This window comes from Pelophylax lessonae (genome assembly GCF_965119305.1).
Source record: "Pelophylax lessonae genome assembly, chromosome: 5".
Lineage (NCBI taxonomy): Eukaryota > Metazoa > Chordata > Amphibia > Anura > Ranidae > Pelophylax > Pelophylax lessonae.
This window is the reverse complement of record NC_138772.1, coordinates 108,790,129-108,811,761: the sequence shown is the minus strand read 5'-3', so window position 1 is coordinate 108,811,761 and position 21,633 is coordinate 108,790,129. Positions and strand designations below refer to the sequence as shown.

At 40.5% G+C, this 21,633-nt stretch overlaps 1 protein-coding gene across 1 annotated transcript in view; it reads left to right on the top strand.

Moving 5' to 3' along the window:
* Positions 1 to 21,633, top strand: part of DPP6 (dipeptidyl peptidase like 6) — a 1,508,982-nt gene that overhangs the window by 496,049 nt on the left and 991,300 nt on the right. The window lies entirely within an intron of this gene.

The following is a 21,633-nucleotide window of genomic DNA, read 5'->3' as shown; positions in this document are numbered from 1 at the left end:
AGATATTGTTCTCACAAGGCCACTGATTAAAAAAAAAAGAATGCTCTTGATGTATGGCCTTGTCAAAGTATTTTGGGTTTGCTTTCATTTATGTAAAATACAAAGTCATAGTTTATACCTTTGTAGCGCTACCCCTGTAGGAGCTGGTGGATGATGCTAGTCCTCTGGTGCTGTCTTGACCTTAAAGCGGAGTTCCGATTATGTCGATTTTGTGGCCATCCGCTTGCTTTTTCCCACCTGAAAAGGAAATGGATAGTTACGATTTTTTTATTTTTTTTACTTACCTTGTTATTGTAGAAAAATATACTCACCTTTCTTCCACTTCCTCCCTCTGCGGCCGCGGGGAGCGCCGTCACTTCCGGTTTGCAATGATTCCAGGGAGCTGAACGTCATCGTTACCAGGAATCAATGCGACGGCACCGGCCCTGCTCGTCACTTCCGGTGCGACGCCGCATTCCCTGCTAAACAGCTTTTGGGCACCGGAAGTGACGAGAGGGGCCGGTGCAGGCGCATTCTGGGAGAAGAGGACACGGAAGAGGACACAGAAGAGGATCGTGCTGGCTTCAGCTGCCTACATCAGAGATGGCAACGCTGGAGAAGAAATTTTAAAAGTGAGTATTTCTTCTTGCAGGTAAGTGCGAACCAGGACAGATCAGACGCTAGCCATTGTGGAATGTATTAGCCATGACTGTCCCGGGGGTATTTTCATTGAAAATATTTTTTGTGGCCGGAAATCCACTTTAAACACTCTTCTGACACTCTAGATTCAGGCATAGTTAGACCAATTATGTCACCAATAATACCCAGCACAGAATAAAAGGGCAACAGACACAATAATTCAATACCCACAGTTGTATTGAATACCTTTTAAAAATGTCTCAAGTTACTTCTTAGGGGTTTACAACTAGTTACAACAATACACACAGTTCAATAGACTTTTAACAGTAACGATAAAAAATGGGCAACACTACATGAATGATATCAGCAGACTAAATAGAACCATTGTGCATAAGTGGTGCCTGTTGAGAATGCAACACTAGTTGTAGGGGTTAGGTTGAATCCGTCAGTTCCCTCTGGGCTACTGGCACACTGTAATGGGACCAAATGACTGTTGACAAGTTGACAAAGTCTGCGACACAGCTATGCAGATGTACTGGATGAGCATCACTGTCACAGGCTAGGCGCTGATTCCCACTGCAGCTGAGTGTGGAACAGCAGCCTCCAACCATCCTGTCGGAAGTCCATGGTCCAAGAGAGAGAGCCCACCAGTAACAGTCAATTATATAGCCTCTCTCAATCCTTTAGTTGGGCAGCTTTCTAGGGTGTGTAGTTCAGAAAGGGCTCTGAAATACAGTGATGGTTGGCTTCAGGGCTACAAATCCCAAGATCCTCTGCTCTGATCCAGGAGGAAGAACTCTCCTCCTCTGTAGACAGGAAGGGGCGCAATGATCTGAGTGTTGGACACTAGAGTGGAACTAGCTAGTATATGATTATGTTGGATTATGTCCTCTTGATTCATCTTGCAGTAGCCGCCACCTGGCTACACTTCTCAAATAGCTATCTCGTCAAGATAACCCTGCATTTTGATCTGTAGATAACATTCTATTTACGCTTAAAAGTGAACCTTTCCAGTTCTTCATTTTTTTTATTTAAAATACTTTTTTAAAATATTTGATCCCATTGAAATTTCATTTCCACAAACAGAGATAATGGCTCTGTCAGCCTGCAAAATTTAACTGTAAAATGTTGGCCTTGTAATGGCCTGTCCCTATACAAATGATGCTGGCAAGTTTCAACACTACCAAGAAGAGCAGCCCAGCATTTACGTCACTTTATAACTTAAAGCAATATTGTCATTTTCCACTTGACTAAAGTTCTTCTTTAAAGCTAAACGCCAGTCAGCTAACAAACCACTAGATCTGGGGGCCAGGGGGGCATGTAACAGAGAGGGTTACTTACCTTATTCTTCAATCTTACAAGCGTTGCTGGTTCTGAAATGCATTGCTGGACCCACACAACTACTCATCTTCCCCAATCATGCTGCCACTCCTCACTGATGCCCTATCGTGCAATGCATCATCAGCACCCACCACTGGTCCTGCATTTTAGGTAATCATATTGAGAACCCACCTGGAGCATTGGAGAGGAAAAAGCCCAACTGCCTTAGTATTGAAGATGGGAAAGAAAGGAGATGCTTAATCAATGAAAAACACTGACCATGGAGAGGCTGCTCACCCAAAATGAATAGAAGCAAGGGATACCAGAGGTATCAACCCCCAGCGGGTTTTTAGGCAGCAAGTTGAACCAAATCTTGGAATAAAGATTTCAAAAAGATTTATAAAAATTAACTTTATTGAACAAAAAATAGAAAAAGTGACTCACTTTTTCTATTTTTTGTTCAATAAAGTTAATTTTTATAAATCTTTTTGAAATCTTTATTCCAAGATTTGGTTCAACTTGCTGCCCAAAAACCCACTGGGGGTTGATACCTCTGAGAAAGGAGATGCTTTTAGCTTCATTGTCTTTGCAATACAATAATTGATGATATCTGCTTTCTTAAAATTTAAATTAATGAGCAGTTAACAGTAAGTCAGTAGCCAACTTTTTTTAAAGTATTTGACTTTTTTTCTAACTGTAGTATTACTTTATAATACTGTCTCCTCAATATGATTTATTAGCATATAACAATATTCTAATGTTATTCTTTCATTATGAGTAGGAAAATCTTTCTGTAGTCAATATCTTCTAAAGTGAATATCATTTACAGCTCTGTGGAAGAGGTCTGATTTTCACTTTATTTTAGGTTGAGCAGCTGCCTATTATTTAAATGACAGGGGTTCTGAAATCTCTCCTTTACGGATTAAATGGAAAAATCATTCTCACAGACACATCATAAAGTCAATTTAATAAGTTCTTAATCCCTATTATCACTCTTTCTTTTATTCCTGGAGCCCTTTCTTTGTAATATTTAACATTGTAAGGACAAAAATATATCTTGATAATGATGGCTTTATATAAGATAGGATTTAGTGAAGAGCAGTTGTGGGGGTAGAGTCAGTTACCATGGAATTCAAAGAAGAATGGGGAGAAAGAAATAATAAAAGATGAACTTGAAAGTATAGATGATGCTAGACAAATGGCCTATTGTTCAATGAAACACTAGGGTTGATTTACTAAAGCAGTAGAGCATGTTCATTTTACAAAGTAAATTTTCACTTTCCAAGGGAATTTTTACTCACCTTAGTGAAGGTGGTGAAAATTCACTTTGCAAAATGAACATGCTCTACTCCTTTAGTAGATCAACCCCATAATTTAATTATATATGTCTGCCATTCATTTTCACATTTCCTAATTTTTTGCTCTCCAGTCTTCTTGGTGATAATTCTTCATTGAGCTCAAACATGTGTAAGGAAAATAAAAGAAGCAGTACTTTAGCTTCAGTCAGCAGAGCTTCTCAACTTTCACTAAGCTAAACGAAAGCTAAAAGAAAACTTGGCTTGCAAAGTGAAAATTCACTTTGATAGAGGCTTAGGGGTCATGCAGCCTCATAGGACAGTTAGAAGAAAATGAAAACTCCTCCTACAAGTTTTAGTGCTCAGTGGGGCACTGATAGACATCACAAGGCTGCTATATACAGCTGATGAGAAAAGGTATTTAGCAGTTTATAGTTAGGGATGGGCAAACGGTTCGGCCCGAGCATGAGTTTGGCCGAACACCCGAACTTGCTGGGTGTTCACCCCGATGAACACCCTGCAATACACTGAGTGCTGCACAGTGCATTCTGCACTCGGATTGGGCAAAGCTTGATTGGGTAAAGCTTTGCCCAATCAGGGTGCAGTGTAAGCTGGTAATTAAGGAGCAGGGACGTGAAGCTGGCTGCGGTGATCTTAACAACCAATGGGTCATCGGCTGCCAATGGGTTTTCCTGCGGACAGCTGAATATAAAAAATAAAATTACTGGTAAAAAAAAAGAGAAAAAAACTGGTATGGATTTGGAGGGGAACCCCACGCCAAAATTTAAATAAAAGCAATGTGGGATTCCCCCAAAATCCATACCAGACCCTTATCCGGTCACTGCATCCTGAACCATACCAGGACATATGCCCTCAACATGGGGGGGTAGGTGCTTTGGGGCAAGGGGGACTCTATGGTTGTCAGAGTCTGCCAGCGGGGGGCTTATCGGAATCTAGAAGCCCCCTTTAACAAAGGGGCCCCCAGATCCCGACCCCTACATAGTACCCCTACCCATTCATCAAAAAAGTGTACAAAAGCAATAACCACACAAGAAAGTTTTTGACAAATCCTTTAATAAAAAAATAAAAAAATTGTGTCCCTCAATGTAAATCCATCGTCAATCACGCTGCCCACCAACCCGAAAAATAGAAAAAATGTAAAATGCTCTCGCCTCCTATGAGGCCTCCCGCTGAATGCCTGCTCCGCACTTTGACAATTTTTCAATAGGCAGAAAGGTATATTTTAATTGTTTACATTTTTTTAAATGTTTCTTGCGTCCTGGTTTTCTGGCCAAGGGCAAAATGATGTCACACATCCCAGGAGTCTTCATGGGTACTTTTTTCCTTTTTATCTGGAAGAGGGGAGGAGGGGCTTTCTCAGCTAAGCTCACCCTCATGCTTGTATGCCTGAACTACAGGAAGATACTCTATATTACCAAAACTATTGGGATGTCTGCCTTTACACGCACATGAACTTTAATGGCATCCTTAGTCTGTAGGGTTTAATATTGAGATAGCTCACCCTTTGCAGCTATAACAGCTTAAACTCTCCTGGGAAGCTGTCCACAAGGTTTAGGAGTGTGTCTATGGGAATATTTGACTATTCTTCTAGAAGTGCATTTGTCAGGTCAGGCACTGATGTTGGATGAGAAGGCTCACAGTCTGCTCACTAATTCCTATCAAAGGTGTTCTATCGGGTTGAGGTCAGGACTCTTTGCAGGCCAGTCAAGTTCCTCCACCCCAAACTCACTCACCCATGTCTTTATGGACCTTGCTTTGTGCACTGGTCCAAATCATTTGTTGGAGGGGGAATAATGGTGTGGGGTTGTTTTTCAGGGTTTGGGCTGGGCCCCTTAGTTCCAGTGAAGGAAACTCTTAAGGTGTCAGCATGCCAAACAAATTTTGGACAATTTCATATTCCCTACTTTCTAACATGACTGAGCATCTTTGCACAAAGCAAGGCCCATAAAGACATGGATGAGTGATGTCAGGACTAAGTTTAGAGTGGAGGAACTCCTTTGGGATGAATTAAAGTGCAGACTGTGAGCCAGGCCTTCTCGCCAACATCAGTGCCTGACCTCACAAATGCGTTTCTGGAAGAATGGTCAAACATTACCATAGACACACTTCTAAACCTTGTGGACAGCCTTCCCAGAACATTTGAAGCTGTTATAGCTGCAAAGGGTGGGCCAACTCAAAATTGAACCCTACAGACTAAGACTAGAATGCCATTAAAGTTCATGTGCATGTAAAATGCAGGTGTCCCAATACTTTTGGTAATATAGTGTAGATTGCAGGAAGTAAATACTAAATGAATTGTCTGCCCGAGCTACTAAAAATACTAGGGGGGGGGGTTTAAGTGATTTCTCAACAAAATAATGCATTCAGACGTGGATTGATGGGGGAATTTGCTTGGAATATTTAAAATGAATTAAAGCGGAGTTCCGGCCATGAAAATTTTTTTTCAATAAGAATACCCCCGGGACAGTCAGGTCTAGTACATTCCACAATGGATAGCCTCTGTACTGTCCCGGTCGCACTTAACTGCAAGAAGAAATACTTACCTTTAAAATGTCTTCTCCAGCATTGCCATCTCGAAAGTGGGCAGCTGAAGCCAGCACGATCCTCTTCTGCGTCCTTTTCCGTGTCCTCTTCTCCCAGAATGCGCCGGCACCGGCCCCACTCGTCACTTCCGGTGCGGCGCCGCATTCCTCCACAGCTTCTGGGCATGCCCAGAAGCTGTTTAGCAGGGAATGCGGCGCCGCACAGGAAGTGACGAGTGGGGCCGGTGCCGGCGCATTGATTCCTGGGAGCGATGACGTTCAGCTCCCAGGAATCATTGCAAACCGGAAGTGATGGCGCGGGCCGCGGCCGCCGAGGGAGGAAGTGGAAGAAAGGTGAGTATATTTTTCTACAATACAAGGTAAGTAAAAAAAAATAAAAAAATTGTAACTATCCATTGTGCCGAAAAGCAAGTGGATGGCCACAAAATCGATTATGACGATTTTGTGGCCAGAACTCCACTTTAATTAGCATTTTAGGTTTGTGGCACTCAGATACAGTTGAGTTTCTCTTTAAGGGAAGCACAAATTAGCAGTTTGCTATTACATCTGTTTTCAGACAAATTTGCTCATCCTTGTTTGCGAGCTTGACTTCTTTTCTTCCTCCAGTTATCCATTGAGCTGAGTGAGAATAAACACATTCAGCATGAAGCCATATTTTCATTGCTTTTTTTAAATGAGAGTCATGGCAAGGCCCCCATTGCTGTAATTCATATGAAGTATTTACTAATTTCATTCACCAGCAGGAATTTCAGTGTTTATACTTTTCACGCTGAAGATTCCAGCGCTATTTTTCATGCTGTGACAGTCCTGTATTTAAATTTAGTATTTCATGTACTTCTTAGATGCTGAAAAATATTATATAAATTGATTGTTCTACCTTTTTTTTTTCTTTACTGCCACGTACACCATGCCTAACTTGGCTTTTAAATAAATCTCTGTACTCCGCGCATGCTGTACGCATTAAGTGTAATTTATGGAGGTGACTTTAAGTGTATACACTTGTCTATTAAATAAATGGTAATGTCTTAAATTAGAAGATTGATGTATATAGTGTCTACGGGCCAACACTGGAAATGTTTATTCAGTCTTCCATTTTCTTTTATTAAATATAAAAAGATGTATATAATGAATAATGTGTCACCATTAATACCTGTAGTGAACATTTCTACACTGAAAGAAGAACCCAGAGCTGGATGGAATAATAACAAGCTTGTACGTTGGCTGACTGGCCAGATTGGTTCACAAAATGCATATTTTTTATTCTCCTGAATATATAATCTGCATATGTCCAATCTACAGAGAATCATATAAGTCATAAATCAAAGTGGATTGCTTGAATTTCTAAACTGTGATTCTCTGCACAGAACAGTGAAGGCTATTTTTATCACAAGGCATCCCTCAGCCCAACCCAAAGACAAAAGGGGCACAACAAAAAGTTGGAATTTTATTTAGTGCTTTATTTAGTTACCAGCGGACACTGCTGGCTAAATAAACATAATAAGGCATCTAAAGGAGGTATATAGATACGTCTGGGAGAAGTCACCAGATTCTCTGTAGCTCAAGTAACATGCAGCAACAGTTAAAGATGAATTCCAGGTATTCAGCTCCTTTGTAAAATATGAAGACATACTATGAGTTAAGTCCAGTGAGGTGCATGATACCTCCTGGGCTTAGCTCTATTATTTACAGTATCTCACCAAAGTGAGTACACCCCTCACATTTTTGTAAATATTTTATTATACCTTTTCATGTGACAACACTGAAGAAATTACACTTTGCTACAATGTAAAGTAGTGAGTGTACAGATTGTATAACAGTGTATGTTTGCTGTCCCCTCAAAATAACTCAACACACAGCTATTTTGTCTAAACCGCTGGTAATAAAAGTGAGTACATCCCTAACTGACAATGTCCAAATTGGCCCCAAAGTGTCAATATTTTGTGTGGCCACCATTATTTTCCAGCACTGCCTTAACCCCCTTGGGCATGGAGTTCACCAGAGCTTCACAGGTTGCCACTGGAGTCCTCTTCCACTCCTCCATGACGACATCACGGAGCTGGTGGCTGATGTTAGAGACCTTGCGCTCCTCCACCTTCGATTGTAGGATGTCCCACATATGCTCAATAGGGTTTAGGTCTGGAGACATGCTTGGCTAGTCCATCACCTTTACCCTCACCTTCTTTAGCAAGGCAGTAGTCGTCTTGGAAGTGTGTTTGGGGTCGTTATCATGTTGGAATACTGCCCTGCAACCCAGTCTCTGAAGGTAGGGGATCATGCTCTGCTTCAGTATGTCACAGTACATGTTGGCATTCATGGTTCCCTCAATGAACTGTAGCTCCCCAGTGCTGGCAGCACTCATGCAGCCCCAGACCATGGCACTCCCACCACCATGCTTGACTGTAGGCAAGACACACTTGTCTTTGTACTCCTTACCTGATACTTCTGAGCTCTGCATCTTGAACAGGAGAGTCATTTTAGCTGCTATGCCATTCCCTCCCTCCTCCTGCCCAATTACAGAAGCCTTGATACTTTGTCAACATATTCACAAAATATAAAGTCTCCTGTAAATGGACAGCAGAAAGAAGGGGCAGACATAGCTGCTTTATGCCTTTGTCTCCTCTCAGATCTCTGAAGCTAGCAATAAACTTATCAAATGTAAATAATAGGAATAAGCCCAGGAGATGTCATATATCTCCTTGTACTTAACTCATAATGGTCCTCCACTTTTTACAAAGTGGCTGAATCCCTGGAATTCAGCCTTAACTTCCTTGGCCAATGTGATGTGTAAAGATAGCCCTGCCTATAAAAAAGACAGTGTAGTGCCTTCCTTGTTTTAAATCATCATCTATTGTGCCCAGAGGGGTGGAATTTTATCATCCTGGTGTCTAGAGCTAGGCAACTTTGTTTCCAGAAGCAGGCCTTTCAAACTGAGATGTTTTTAAGAAACTAGGTAGCTAATGGACATCGGTGTCAGGGAGTCATAGAGGTTGGTGCAAGGAAAAGTGGGGGACCACTCTTGGAAGAGTTGGCATCTGAAGAGACTTTAGTGGTTGATTTCTCTTCAGTGCGGGGCACAGGCAGCAGTGGAGGTGAGCACCTACTTTCTTCTGTTCCAGATCCACTTTTGTTTGCACATAGTTTTTAGTAAAAAAGTTACTTTAAATACAGACTGTAAGTGTAGTTAAACCTTCAATCACATCCACTCTTTTCTCTCCTCAAAATATGCAGTTTTATCAGTTGTGGACACAAAGGATTTGCCCTCCTTAATGACCAGGCCATTTTTTGCGATTGCACTGCGTTATTTTAACGGAAAATTGCGCAGTCGTGCGATGCTGTACCTACATAAAATCAATGTCCTTTTTCCCCCACAAATTGAGCTTTCTTTTGGTGGTATTTGATTACCTGTGCGATTTTTATTTTTGCGCTATAAACAAAAACATTGACGATTCTGAAAATAAAAAAACAATATATTTCACATTCTGCTATATAACATTCCAACCCAAAAAAAGTTTAAAAAACAACATTTTTCATCCTTTTAGGCCAATTTGTATTCTGCTACATATTTTTGGTAAGAAAAAAAAAAATTGCAATAAGCGTATTTTGATTGATTTGCGCAAAAGTTATCGTGTCTACAAACTAGGGGAAGAGTTATGTCATTTTTTTTCAAGCAATGGTAGCGATCTGCGATTTTTAGCGGGACTGCGACATTGCGGACCCCTAACTGCCATTTTTGACACTTTTGGGGGCACCAGTGACATTACTACTGTAATCAGTGCTAAAAATATGCACTGTTACTGTAATAATGACACTGGCAGGGAAGAGGTTAACACAGGGGTGATCAAGTGTGAGCCTAGGGGGAGTGTTTTTATTAACTATATGGGGGTAGGGCTTGGGAAATGATCATAGAGACCTGTGATCCTATATAGAAGGATCACAGGCGCTCTGTGATCATTTCAGAGAGAACGGTCAGCTGTGTTTACAACAGCTGACTGTTCTTCTCTCTCAGCGGAGAGCGATCACGGGTGCCCGATGGCAATTGTGGCCCCCGTGGATTGGCATCCCCGCTGCCTAGTGGGGGCGGGAGCACGCTGCCAGCAGTGCGCGCTCGCCCCCAGTGGCCTGTGCGCCACCGACGTAGAGCTACGTAGGTTCGCGCAGGAGAGCCAGCCTGCCGCAGTGAAACTACGTCGGGCGGTCGGGAACCGATTACGCAAACTAAACAGCAATGTTATGCAAACTTAAAAGCCAATTTTCATCTCCATTTCTAGCCACCCATTTCCATCTCTAGCCACTCAGCGGACAACATTGACATATGATTGTCCCAGGAACTTTGACATGCAGGCTTCCTTTGATTCTTTATATCAATGCTGTTTGTAATACAAGATGACAGCACCCAATGGGAGAACACTGAATTGTTTGTTCAGTGATTATGTCCAAGTCAGTTGAAAAGTTGATATCTTGCAGCAGTGTTTTAACCATTGACAGAGGAAATGGTTACTTTAAAGTATAACTAAGGGCACAACTTGTCAGTTTTTATTGCTGTTTGTCATTAGGGAAATTCTCCCTCTCTATTTGTCCTGTTTACAATTATAATTGAAAGTGAAAGTAAAAAAAAAATCCCCCATTTTGGGTTGTCCCTGGAAAAGTAATAGAGGGGAAATCTTCCAATGGGAACACTAGTTCTAGTGTTCTGGGAGTCCCCAAGTAATTCCCTTAATTTTCAGGGATTTCCTCCTACTTCCTGTTTTGCCTATAGTTCTTCTTTAATAGAGTTGAGCGGACACCTGGATGTCCGTGTTCGGCGGGTTCGGCCGAACTTGAAAAAAAAGTCCGGGTCCGTGTCCTGGACTTTTTCCGAACTTTACCCGGACACCGAACCCCATTGAAGTCAATGGGGACCTGAACTTTCAGGCACTAAAATGGCTCTAAAACACGAATGGAAAGGGCTAGAGTGCTGCAAATGGCAGCAAAATGTAGTTAAGAGCATGGAAAGTGCTCTTAAAAAAATCCCCTTTAAATTTGTAATTTTTAAAAAGCAGATTAGAACAGCAATCTGTAGTAAAATATAGCTGAACGCTGCACACAACAGACTGATAAAAATAGATTTTTTTTCTCCCTCCTCCTCCTCCTCCTCCTCCTCCTCCTCAGTGGGCTCAAGTGAGGGCAAAAAGATCGTTCACTGCACCACCCCCCACACAGCAAAATCGATGTAGACTGTCCCTGCCTAATCTCTCCAGCCTGTCCCTAAAATGCTCAAAAAGATTGTTCACTGCCCCACCCCCCACACAGCAAAATCAATGTAGACTGTCCCTGCCTAATCTCTCCAGCCTGTCCCTAAAATGCTCAAATAACTGTCCCTGCCTACACTTCGACCTGTCCCTGCATTCTTTTTGGGCACAATTTTTCACTGTCTGTCCCTAATCAGCAGCAGCCAGCACGTTTGATGTGTGCTCTCTCCCTAAACTACAGCAGAATGACGCGCCGCGCTGTGGCTCTCGAACTTATAAAGACATGGTTCACATGCTTCAGATGGCCAATCACAGCTACTAATACATTAGTAGGCATGGCTGTGATGGCGCACACCAGTTAAACGCTTGTTGATTGGCTGTTGAAAGCCCGCCATTAAAAGCGCGCCATTACATACAAAACAGGAAATACAATTTAAAATCGGATTTTAAACCCCGAACATACAGTAAAGTTTTTGGTTCCGTGTTCGGGTAACAAAAATCCAATTATTCGGTATGAACCCGAATAATACAGTCCGTGTTCGCTCAACACTATTCTTTAATTAAAATTTTCTTACATATTTGTAAATGCTTGTTTTTCACATTATCGGTATTGTATTAAATCAAGTGTATTGCAATTCATCATTAGACATAGCCCTGCATTAATTTTCCTTATTTTCTAATAAAAATCCATACACGCATCCACTAATTTAAGCGCTACTAAAGCTTCATTTTTTTTAAAATTTAAAAATAACAAACATGCCTATATTTAATTGCTCTGTGCAATGTTTTGGCGCAGAGTAGCCCTGATCCTCTTCTACTGGGGTCCCCCAGTGGCGCTCCAGGCCACTCCTATTCATCGGGTGCCTCCAGGGAAAGCCGCTTTCCCTGGGGGCACCTGTGCAAGCTTGCTCCCGATTCCCGCTGCTGCATCCATTGACAAAGACAGCAGGACTCGGCCACACCCCCTGATCCCACCGGATCACCGGATTTGATTGACAGCAGCGGAACCCAATCGCTCCTGCTGCTATCAATCTGTGCAATGAGGAGAGAGGCAGCGACGGGATCCACTGTGCTCATGCACATCACTGGATCGGATAGGCTCGAGTAAGGAAAAAGGGGGGTCTGGGGGGCAGCTTCTGCGCAGAAGGTTTTTCACCTTAATGCATAGAATGCATAGAGCACAGCCACTGTGAAGCACTGATAACAAGAAAGCAGAGTATAAAAAATATTATGAGAAACTATTACTGCCCTTATGTATATATGTATAATAAAACTATACAAAAAAAACAACATATTTTAAGCAACATCACACATCAATAAAATCATTACCATTGTACTTCTCTCTTTAATTTGCATATCTAAAATAATCTGAGAAATAAATACACAGTTACTTAATTAATTGTATCTAAACAAGACCCTAAGGCTCCAAGCTGTTCTTTAACTTCCTAATATAATGCTGACAAAGTTAAAGCAGGGTTCACATTGTTTAAGGTGCATTACTTAAAACAAATCAATTGTGTTTTAATTTTGGCATGCTTTTAGTTTATCAGCTGTGCCTATCACACACACACACACACACACACATATCCTAATAATTCCTAATTTTGTTGATCCTAAAACGGAACTAAAGATCTGCTGTAACTCACTGTGAGCAGGCAGGCTTTTTATTGTTGAAGATGCATGCAATGTCTACACCTACCTGCCTGATCACAGTGATCCCCTGAATATAATTTAAGCCCTGCATGCACAGATCCGTTCACAGCAGCTGGCCCCAGCCTGTGTGCCGGAATGACTAGTTCCTGCACATGTGCTAGTGGTGAGGTCATCCCACGCCAGCCAATGAAAAGGCCCCAAAACTGGCACACAGGAGAAGATGCCAACGCTGGAGGGACTGTTGGAAAGGTAAGTATCTCCGTCTTTAGTTTTGCTTTAAGTTTGTAAACTGTATATTATGTTCTACTTCTTTCTATGCATGATAGAGCTAAAAGTGATACTTAAGTCTTGTTTTTTTACATTTAAAAAACAACAAACATGTTGTACCTACCTGCTCTGTGCAGTGGTTTTGCACAGAGCAGCTCCGATTCTTGGGTCCCCCTCCTGTGCTTTTGGCCCATCCCTCCTGCCGAGTGCCCCCACAGCAAGCAGCTTGCAATAGGGGCACCAGAGCCGAGCCACAGCTCTGTGTGTCCATTCGGACACAGAGCTGCGGTTCAGACCTGCCCCCTTTATCTCCTTATTGGCTCATTGACTTTAATTGACAGCTGTGTGAGTCAATGGCTCCTGCTGTGTGTCTCAGCCAATGAGGAGGGAGAGCCCTGGACAGCCGAGTGTCTCATGCAACATCGCTGGAGAGAGATGGGCTCAGGTAAGTATGAGGGAGGCTGCTGCACACAGAAGGTTTTTTTTATCTTAATGCATAGAATTAAGAATTAGGCACTTTAACGTCTTCCCTCCAGCCCTGGTGACTAATTGAATAGTTCTGAACACCAGCGGTAGGAAGCAATGGCGATCACATGTACACTGTCACAGTGGTGACATGAGCAGAAGCTGGTCCTGCCTGCTACTGATCTTTAGTCCAGACCAAGAACTGTCTTTGACAGCTGTGCCTTTGTGTTGGGAAGACCCGGGGCTGCTCTCAGCAGAAAACCATTGGCCACCCAGTTTTGCATAGGTATAGAGTGCGGACATTAAATGTTACTCTTTTTTTCACTCACATATGGGATTATAAATGCTTTAAAAGGTAAATAGTTTCTGTGTATTAGTATTGTGTGTATCACTCTCCGAAGCTTCCTTCTATGAAAGACCAGGGGGAGAAGTTATGCCCTGCAAAAGTGGCATGGGACATGGTTCTACATTTATCTTTTTCCTGTTGTTTTAGGCCGGGTTCACACATTTATGAATTGAATGTGGGTTTCCCCGCATCCAATCGGCAGGACATGCAAGTGTGACCTGCTCTCAATAGAGGTCCCAATTGCAAAAGATCCTGTGCGTGTTTGGGTTCGGTTCAGGTGCGAATTTAGATGAAAATTCGGACCTAAATCGCACCTGAACCGGGGAACAGACACACATTGGACCCCAGGCACGAACCAGCGACCACACATATGTGAACCCTGCCTGAAAAATCAAGCCTGATCACACACTAAGCTAATTTTGACTCGTTCCTGATGAACTGGCTGAAATTTGTTTTGTGGGTGTCTCTCCATCTGTTGATTAAAAAATCAGAGGAGGCGGGTGGAAAACAGTCCTCTGAACAATGGCTGCATCCAGTCAGAAAATCAGTGTATGGCCAGTTTAAGGAAACACACAGAATCTCCATCACTACACAGTTTTTTTTTACCAACTCAGTTAATTGATGGCGGCTGTTTAGTGCCACATTATGAATTAATGAGAAGGAATGTATCTGCATGTTGTAGTGAGACCTTTGTAGGGACAAGGACAATTTGCAAGACAATTACTTCTAAATGATTTTCAAGTTTCTAGTAACAGCTCTTTAGTTTAAGATTACTTATTTGTAAACCATTTTAGTGACAATTTCACTTCAAATATACAACCCTTTAAAGTGGATCTTCCGCACAACATTAAAAAGTGCAGGCCCATGCACGTAGGAATACCGTTCACAAATTATCAAGTCATTTGCTAAATCAGACATTTTTGCATTACTTCCTGGTGTTTTGAGGATCTGGTGAGATAGCCATGGTTCCACAGCTGCCCCCTTGGAAGGCTACATCACCAATGCCTTCCTGGGAGACGTCGTGAGATCTCACAAAATTTCAGGGGGAAAGGGGAAAGGCATTTTCCCCTCCGATAATGTGTACTGTATGGGTGCTGAGTGCATACATGTCATCGTAGGGTGAGAAAAACAATCCCGGAAAGTAAAGGGAGAGATCATCCTCTGCCCTTAATTAAAATGGCTGCTGAGATAAAATTAATCAAGTCTTCAAGGTATACAAAAGACTAAATGTAACTGTGACATGTAAAACATGTACATTTTACAAACATGAAGTTAAAGATAAATTTGAGGTATAGATATTTTATACATAGCTCCACTGGTCCAGCTTGGTCCAACAAAACTATGTATATACCATACCTGGCCAATACCCATGGAAGCTGGAAATCACTGATGTAGACAGCGCTACTCCAGTGATCTCTTATTTCTGGGTCCTGTGCTGAGCTGCCAGCCTGATGCATTCTGAACACAGGAGGTCAGCTGCTCAGCACGGACACCATTCAGAGAATGCTTTCTGAATTAAACCAAAGTGTTCAATGATTGGACAAAGTGTAGTGGTGCGACGATGATATCACACTCTCCACCTCATCCAACCAAAAAACATTTTGCGTTCATTCAGAAAGTGCAAAGCTTTTTCTGAATGGTGCCTGTGCTGAGCAGCCCACCTCCTGTGTTCATAATACATCAGGCCGGCTACTCAGCACAGGACCTGGAAGCCAATGGAGATTACTGAAATAGCGGTGTAACATCATTGATTTCCAGCTGCCAGGGGCATTGGCCATGTATGGTATTGACAAATATTACATTGGTTCAAACTTAACCAATGTAACTATGTATAACATATCCATACCTAGAATTTATCTTTAAAGAGCCATCAAAACATGTACAGTGAGGATTTACCACGGTCAGGGACCATTGGTAATTGCACAGTCAAAAACAAATGTTTTAACTGCCATTTCACAACCTTTTTAAAAGTGCCTCTATTTTATTATTGATTATCTAGGTGAAAGTCCCTTTTATCTAATTTTAATTCTAAAATATTTAATGCTAGGTAGATTGCTACAGTAACAGTATATATATATTGGATAGATAGATAGATAGATAGATAGATAGATAGATAGATAGATAGATAGATAGATAGATAGATAGATAGATAGATAGATAGATAGATAGATAGATAGATAGATAGATAGATAGATAGATAGATAGATAGATAGATAGATAGATAGATAGATAGATAGATAGATAGATAGATAGATAGATAGATAGATAGATAGATAGATAGATAAAAAATTTGAATTGTCATCAATAGTCACCTATTTGGCTTTTACAAATTATTTTCTGTTTGTGACAATGCCATGCATCATCCTTGGGATCTTAGCAACAATCCTACAACAATAACTAAATAATTTAAATATTTGACATATTTTTGTATTTTTCACTATGTTCCATGTATCATGTAGGTAGGTTAAGACTAATTGATCTCAGTATATAGTATTCAGCTATACCTTTGATTCCTTTTTAGTATAGGCACAGGTATGTGTCATGTAGCATCCATTCGATCATCCAGTTAATCTGTGCAATGTGCAGCCATTCTCACTTACACATCCCAGCACATAACCGAAATACTGTGAAAGCCAGGATGAATCTTACTTTTTTGGCTCATTCTTTCACACACCTGAATGGGCTCTAGGAAGAAAGCCATGTGAAATTCTATTAAAAACACAGAAAGGAAAAAATTGAGGTTTTCACCATTGTGAGATGATACAGGATTGGTACCTTTTGGTATTGATAATTATATGGTGCTGGAGTTGTTCTGTTCGGTATTGGTTATTTTTTAGTGAAAACATTACATTAAAATTCTCCTACAAAAGAAGACATTTCATACTTACCTGTCTTTTCATAGAGACTTCACACCAATGCTCAACAAAGCTGGCCATTTTTATATTTAGCACACTTCTGTGAGTGTGGCATGCCTTTGCCCCTATAAGAGAAAATGGAGTTGATTTACTAAAAATGAAGAGTGCAAACTCTGCATAGAAACCAATCAGCTTCCAGTTTTTTTTTTTGTCAAAGCTTAATTGAACAAGCAGAAGTTAGAAGCTGATTGACTACCATGCACAGCTGCACCAGATTTCACACTCTCTAGTTTTAGTAAACAAACCCCAATATCTTTTTTTTAATAAAGTTATAAATAAACACTACATCTAACTCAAAGTTCATTGCAACACACTGATGTGCATTTAATGTGTGGCTGTGCATTGCATTGCATTTAGCTGCATTTTTATGGAACACAAATCGACACACATATATAGTGTGAACAGGGAATCCAGAGATCAATTTTTCTCATGGTGTCTTTGCGTTGAGCTTGCTTTGATCAGTGCAGATCAACAAAGTTCAATGCATCTGGTGTGAACTAGCCCTTAGGGTTTAGGTTCATTGAGCAAGTTAACTTAATTGTAAAGGCTAGCTTATAGGAAATCTTTCCATTTTCTAAGCATAGTGACAGCTTTATAATCTGCTCCCTCGGATATTTTAAACACATCCCTTACTCACCCAATTTGTCCAGGCTAAGCAGACTACTTATATGCAAATTTTGACTGTATGTAAAAAGTCAACAGCTTTGCCCTCACCTCGATCTTTTACCACTCCCACTGGCCTCCAACATAAAGTAGTAACATGTGACTTGCAGGGCAGGGCAGAGTTGTCTTTTCATAATGTGGTCTAGGACTAACAACCTGGCTTCATCTTTTCTATGTTTTGTGAGAGACACAATGGTGTTTTTTTTTTTTTTACTGATAATGCATTGGTGAAATGTTTATATGTTGAGTATTTATTATTTCACAGCACTTTCTTTGAACATTGGCAAAGGGAAGGGTTGCTTTAAAGGATTAGTGTACTTTTAGTCAATTTATCCTTTTCGGGTGTCCCCTTCATTAGCATTAAATTCTTACTCCCTAGTGATCTTTGCTATGCTTTACATTGCCTTTTTCCGACTCTTTCTTTTTTCCCAATCTGTTGAATTATGATTGCCACTGGCAGCTTTGGCCCCATTGACTATGTCAGCTATGATGTGGTGATCACACACAAGCTCAAGGTTTCATTAAAAAAAATTTTTAAAAATCAGCACAGACCACTGCAGTCTTTAGATAGCAGTGTGCCTCTGTTTAATCTTGTAATTGTTTGATACTATTATAGTATTTTTAAAAAATCTATTGATATATACTGTATATATTCTTTTTCACAATTTTCTGTGTACTTGTCAGCCTGTAATGAATACAAAATTTGGGAATGTTCACACAATAAGATGTGTGTGAAGTCTCACTTTGCTTTTCATACGAAAAGAAAATCCCTCTTTACTTATTCCATCCACACAATACTGAATAACTGAAGTGTATATTAACACATTTTATTTACCCTTCTCAAATTCTTTAGGAAAACTGCCTCTGTATCTAAAGTGTATCTGAAATACATACACATAAAATATGTATTATTTTGTAACATACAAACAACTGCTCTATACTGCTGTAGCAATTTTAATCCTAGTTACTGCTAGCTTCAATAAATAAAACCATTTTTGGACACTTTTTGAGATGCTTCCTGGTTTGTTTCCTAGGCCGAAAAGATGTCATACATTTTATTATTCTTTGTGGGAATTGTTTTCTTTCAACTGGGAGAGGGCAGGAGCTTTCTCAGCTAAGCAGACCCTCTTGCCTGAGATAAGGAAATAAATGATAGGGGTCTGTTTTTCAAAGTGATTTCTCACAAAACAAACTATAGATACGTCGATAGATGGGTGTGTTTGCTTTAAATATTAAAAAAATGAAATAACTTAGCTGAATGACGGCTATAGCACAGGCTTACTTTTTCAGGGGCGGCACACTCTGTGATTGCTGAGTCTGAAGGATTCAGCTGATATCAGATTTGGGTAAAGTGCCAATCACAGCGGCCCTTTTTCACGTAACCAGGTGTCAAATGTCCATGTCCAATGACAGCTGATTACAGATTTCAACACAAGCTGGTTATCAGCATTTTTCTCCTCACGCTGTCAGTGCAAGAACAAAGCCGATAACTGAATTGTGTTAAAGGGAAACTGGCACTGAAAATCATGGCACAGATTATTAGTCCAGTACCAACTCTGCCCACCAGTGCTACCAATCAGTCCCCACCAGTGCTCCCAACCAGTGCCCATCAGTTCCACCCATCAGTGCCGCCTATCAGTGCTCATCAGTGCCACCTATCAGTGCCCATCAGTGCCACCCATCAGTGTCGCCTATCAGTGCCATCTATTAGTGCTCTTTAGTGCCACCTATCAGTGCCCATCAGTGCCGCCTCCTCAGTGCTCATCAGTGCAGCCTATCAGTGTCAATCAGTTCAGACTATCAGCACCCTTCAGTGCAGCCTTATCAACACACATCGGTGAAGGAAAAAAATTACCTGTTTGCAAAATTTTCTTTTCAATATGTTTATTGCATATCGTAATAAAAAGGACATACAGATAATAAATTAGTCTGCAAGGCCCAAAGGTGTAAATGAACAAGTACAAGACAAATAATTGAAACCCTTTCGAGTGGTTTGTGTAATTATGTATATAGAGATAGAGAGAATGATTCAAAATAAATGTATGAACACAACAAGTAGCAAAAGCTTCTTACATTCTCTAAGTCTCTTATCATAGAAGGCCCAGAAGATCCCAGGCTAGGGGAAGGGAGCATTGCCAAGGCTCCTCCAGCCCGGTGGGAGTCAGTCACACCACCCCGATGGGATCAAACTGTGGACGTGGAGACCTCATCAAGGGTATCTTGAGACCTGGAAAGCTTCCCCTCCTCCAGCCCATGTCTAGAGCCACTGGTCTAGCTAATGTCAAAACTTGGGCTGCTTGTATCGTACAGAGAGGGAAAAGAGAAATCAAGGAACCACTCTCGTGTCCAAAAAAAACTTGTGCTTGGCTATCAAAATATAAGAAAAATGAGAGGAAAAAAGGTTCCCCTTTGGGAACAAGTGTTCAACCTTCTGAGCACTCCATATGGTAGCATGAGGAGCAGAAAAAAGATTTCACAATTGGAGGAAAAAGAATAGATGAAAAGTGAAGAGAGAGATGGAAGGGGGGGAAGACAAGTGGCTTTTAGAGAATGAAAAGTCAGAGAGCAAGGGAAGGTCTGTTTGCAAAATTGTCCAGCAAACTATAAAAAAAAAAGTCTTTCAAATTTTTCAGTCTTTTTTTGTTTGTTTAGCAAAACAAAAAAAATCAGTGGTGATGGAATACTCTATTTGTGTGAAAAAAATGAAAGCTCTATTTGTGTGAAAAAAATGATAAAAATTTAGTTTAGATACTGTGATGCATGACCGCGCAATTGTCATTCAAAGTGTGACAGCGCTGGAAACTAAAAATTGGCCTGGGCAGGATGGGGTTAAAATGCCCAGTAGGCAATTGTTTAAATAGTGTTTTCAGTTTGTGGTGCTCAGATACAGTTTAGTTCCACTTTAAGTCTTTAGCTAGCTTACTAAAGGATCTGCTAGACATGTTCAGCTTTATTAACCAGGACCCTTGTCATACTTTGTACTTTAACTATTTTTGTATTGAGTTGTATGTGTGTTGTGCTCAGTCTTATACACATTTTACACCATTGGGCTTGGATGAGTAGGTAATGTTATTTTGAGATGTCTTAAGACTTTGATGATACACTTCCTTATGCTAAAAATAGGACCGATTATATTTATGTACTGCCAACTTAAAAACTGAAGAGGGACTCAGTCTGGGTTTGTAATGTTAGCTCATTATGATGTATGTTGGTCATTGGTTAAAATTGGTGTATGGACATTAGCAAACGAAATTAAATTGTCACTACATTTTTATCTTAAGTTTAATCGGCTAATAAGTTAAATTTGCTAAAATAACCCTCTGCAGTAGCATGTAGGCCACAGGAACAGAAAAGCATAATTTCATGATTCACATTTATCATAAAAGATCTATTTGACAATCCGTATTCATTGCATCTCAGGCATTAGCTTCATTGTACTCTAATGATAACGTGTATAATTATGCCTATGAGATTACCTCAACATCTTTTTAATCTATAGCTAGCACAATCAAGCTAAATCCTGTCTAGATTGATAAAACCACCCTCTGTCTACTAGAATGAGCCCCATCCCTCTTCTTTTATATAGTACAAGAATCTAGACTAATGGAAGTATGCAATTGCGCCATTAAACTTTTGCCTTATAACATGTACATTTGTAATCCTGTCATGTATCCTTCACAGTATATAAGTGGTTTAGTGGAAGAGCTACAAGTCTCTGAGAACACTTTCATTCCACACTCCAGTGATATTGTCCCTCCGGTCATTTCCAACCAGTTTTGTTATAAGCACATCGGCCTCTTGCTGAAGGGGAACTCAGTCTAGTTTTGTGATGTTTAAGCTGGTAATGATGTATGGTGCAATTTTCATATCTGGGTCATTGGTTAATCATTGGTGCGTGGACATTAAAAAATCTAATGAAATAGTAAGTGTCTTAATTTACCTGCACAGCTATATTCATGAATTCAAAGAGAAACTATGTAAAGGATTTGTTACACTGCCATAGGTATAACATATATACAGTATTTATGAAATGCTCCAAATTATTTTTTATTTACCTGTAAAACTTTCAAAAATAAAATTTACCTTAAAGTGGGGACATTCTGAGCATTTTATAATTGATTTCAAAGTGCAATTACGGTTTTTGGTGAAATGTAACCAAAGCAAAAACTCAGAATTTGGCTTATTGATCAGCTTAGGTAAAATTTGCTAAACAATTTAAAGTTACTCTTATTTTTCTATTGGAAGACTTATGGTCCATTGAAGGCAGTTTAGATTATTTCATTTAGTGTACTTTTTTTA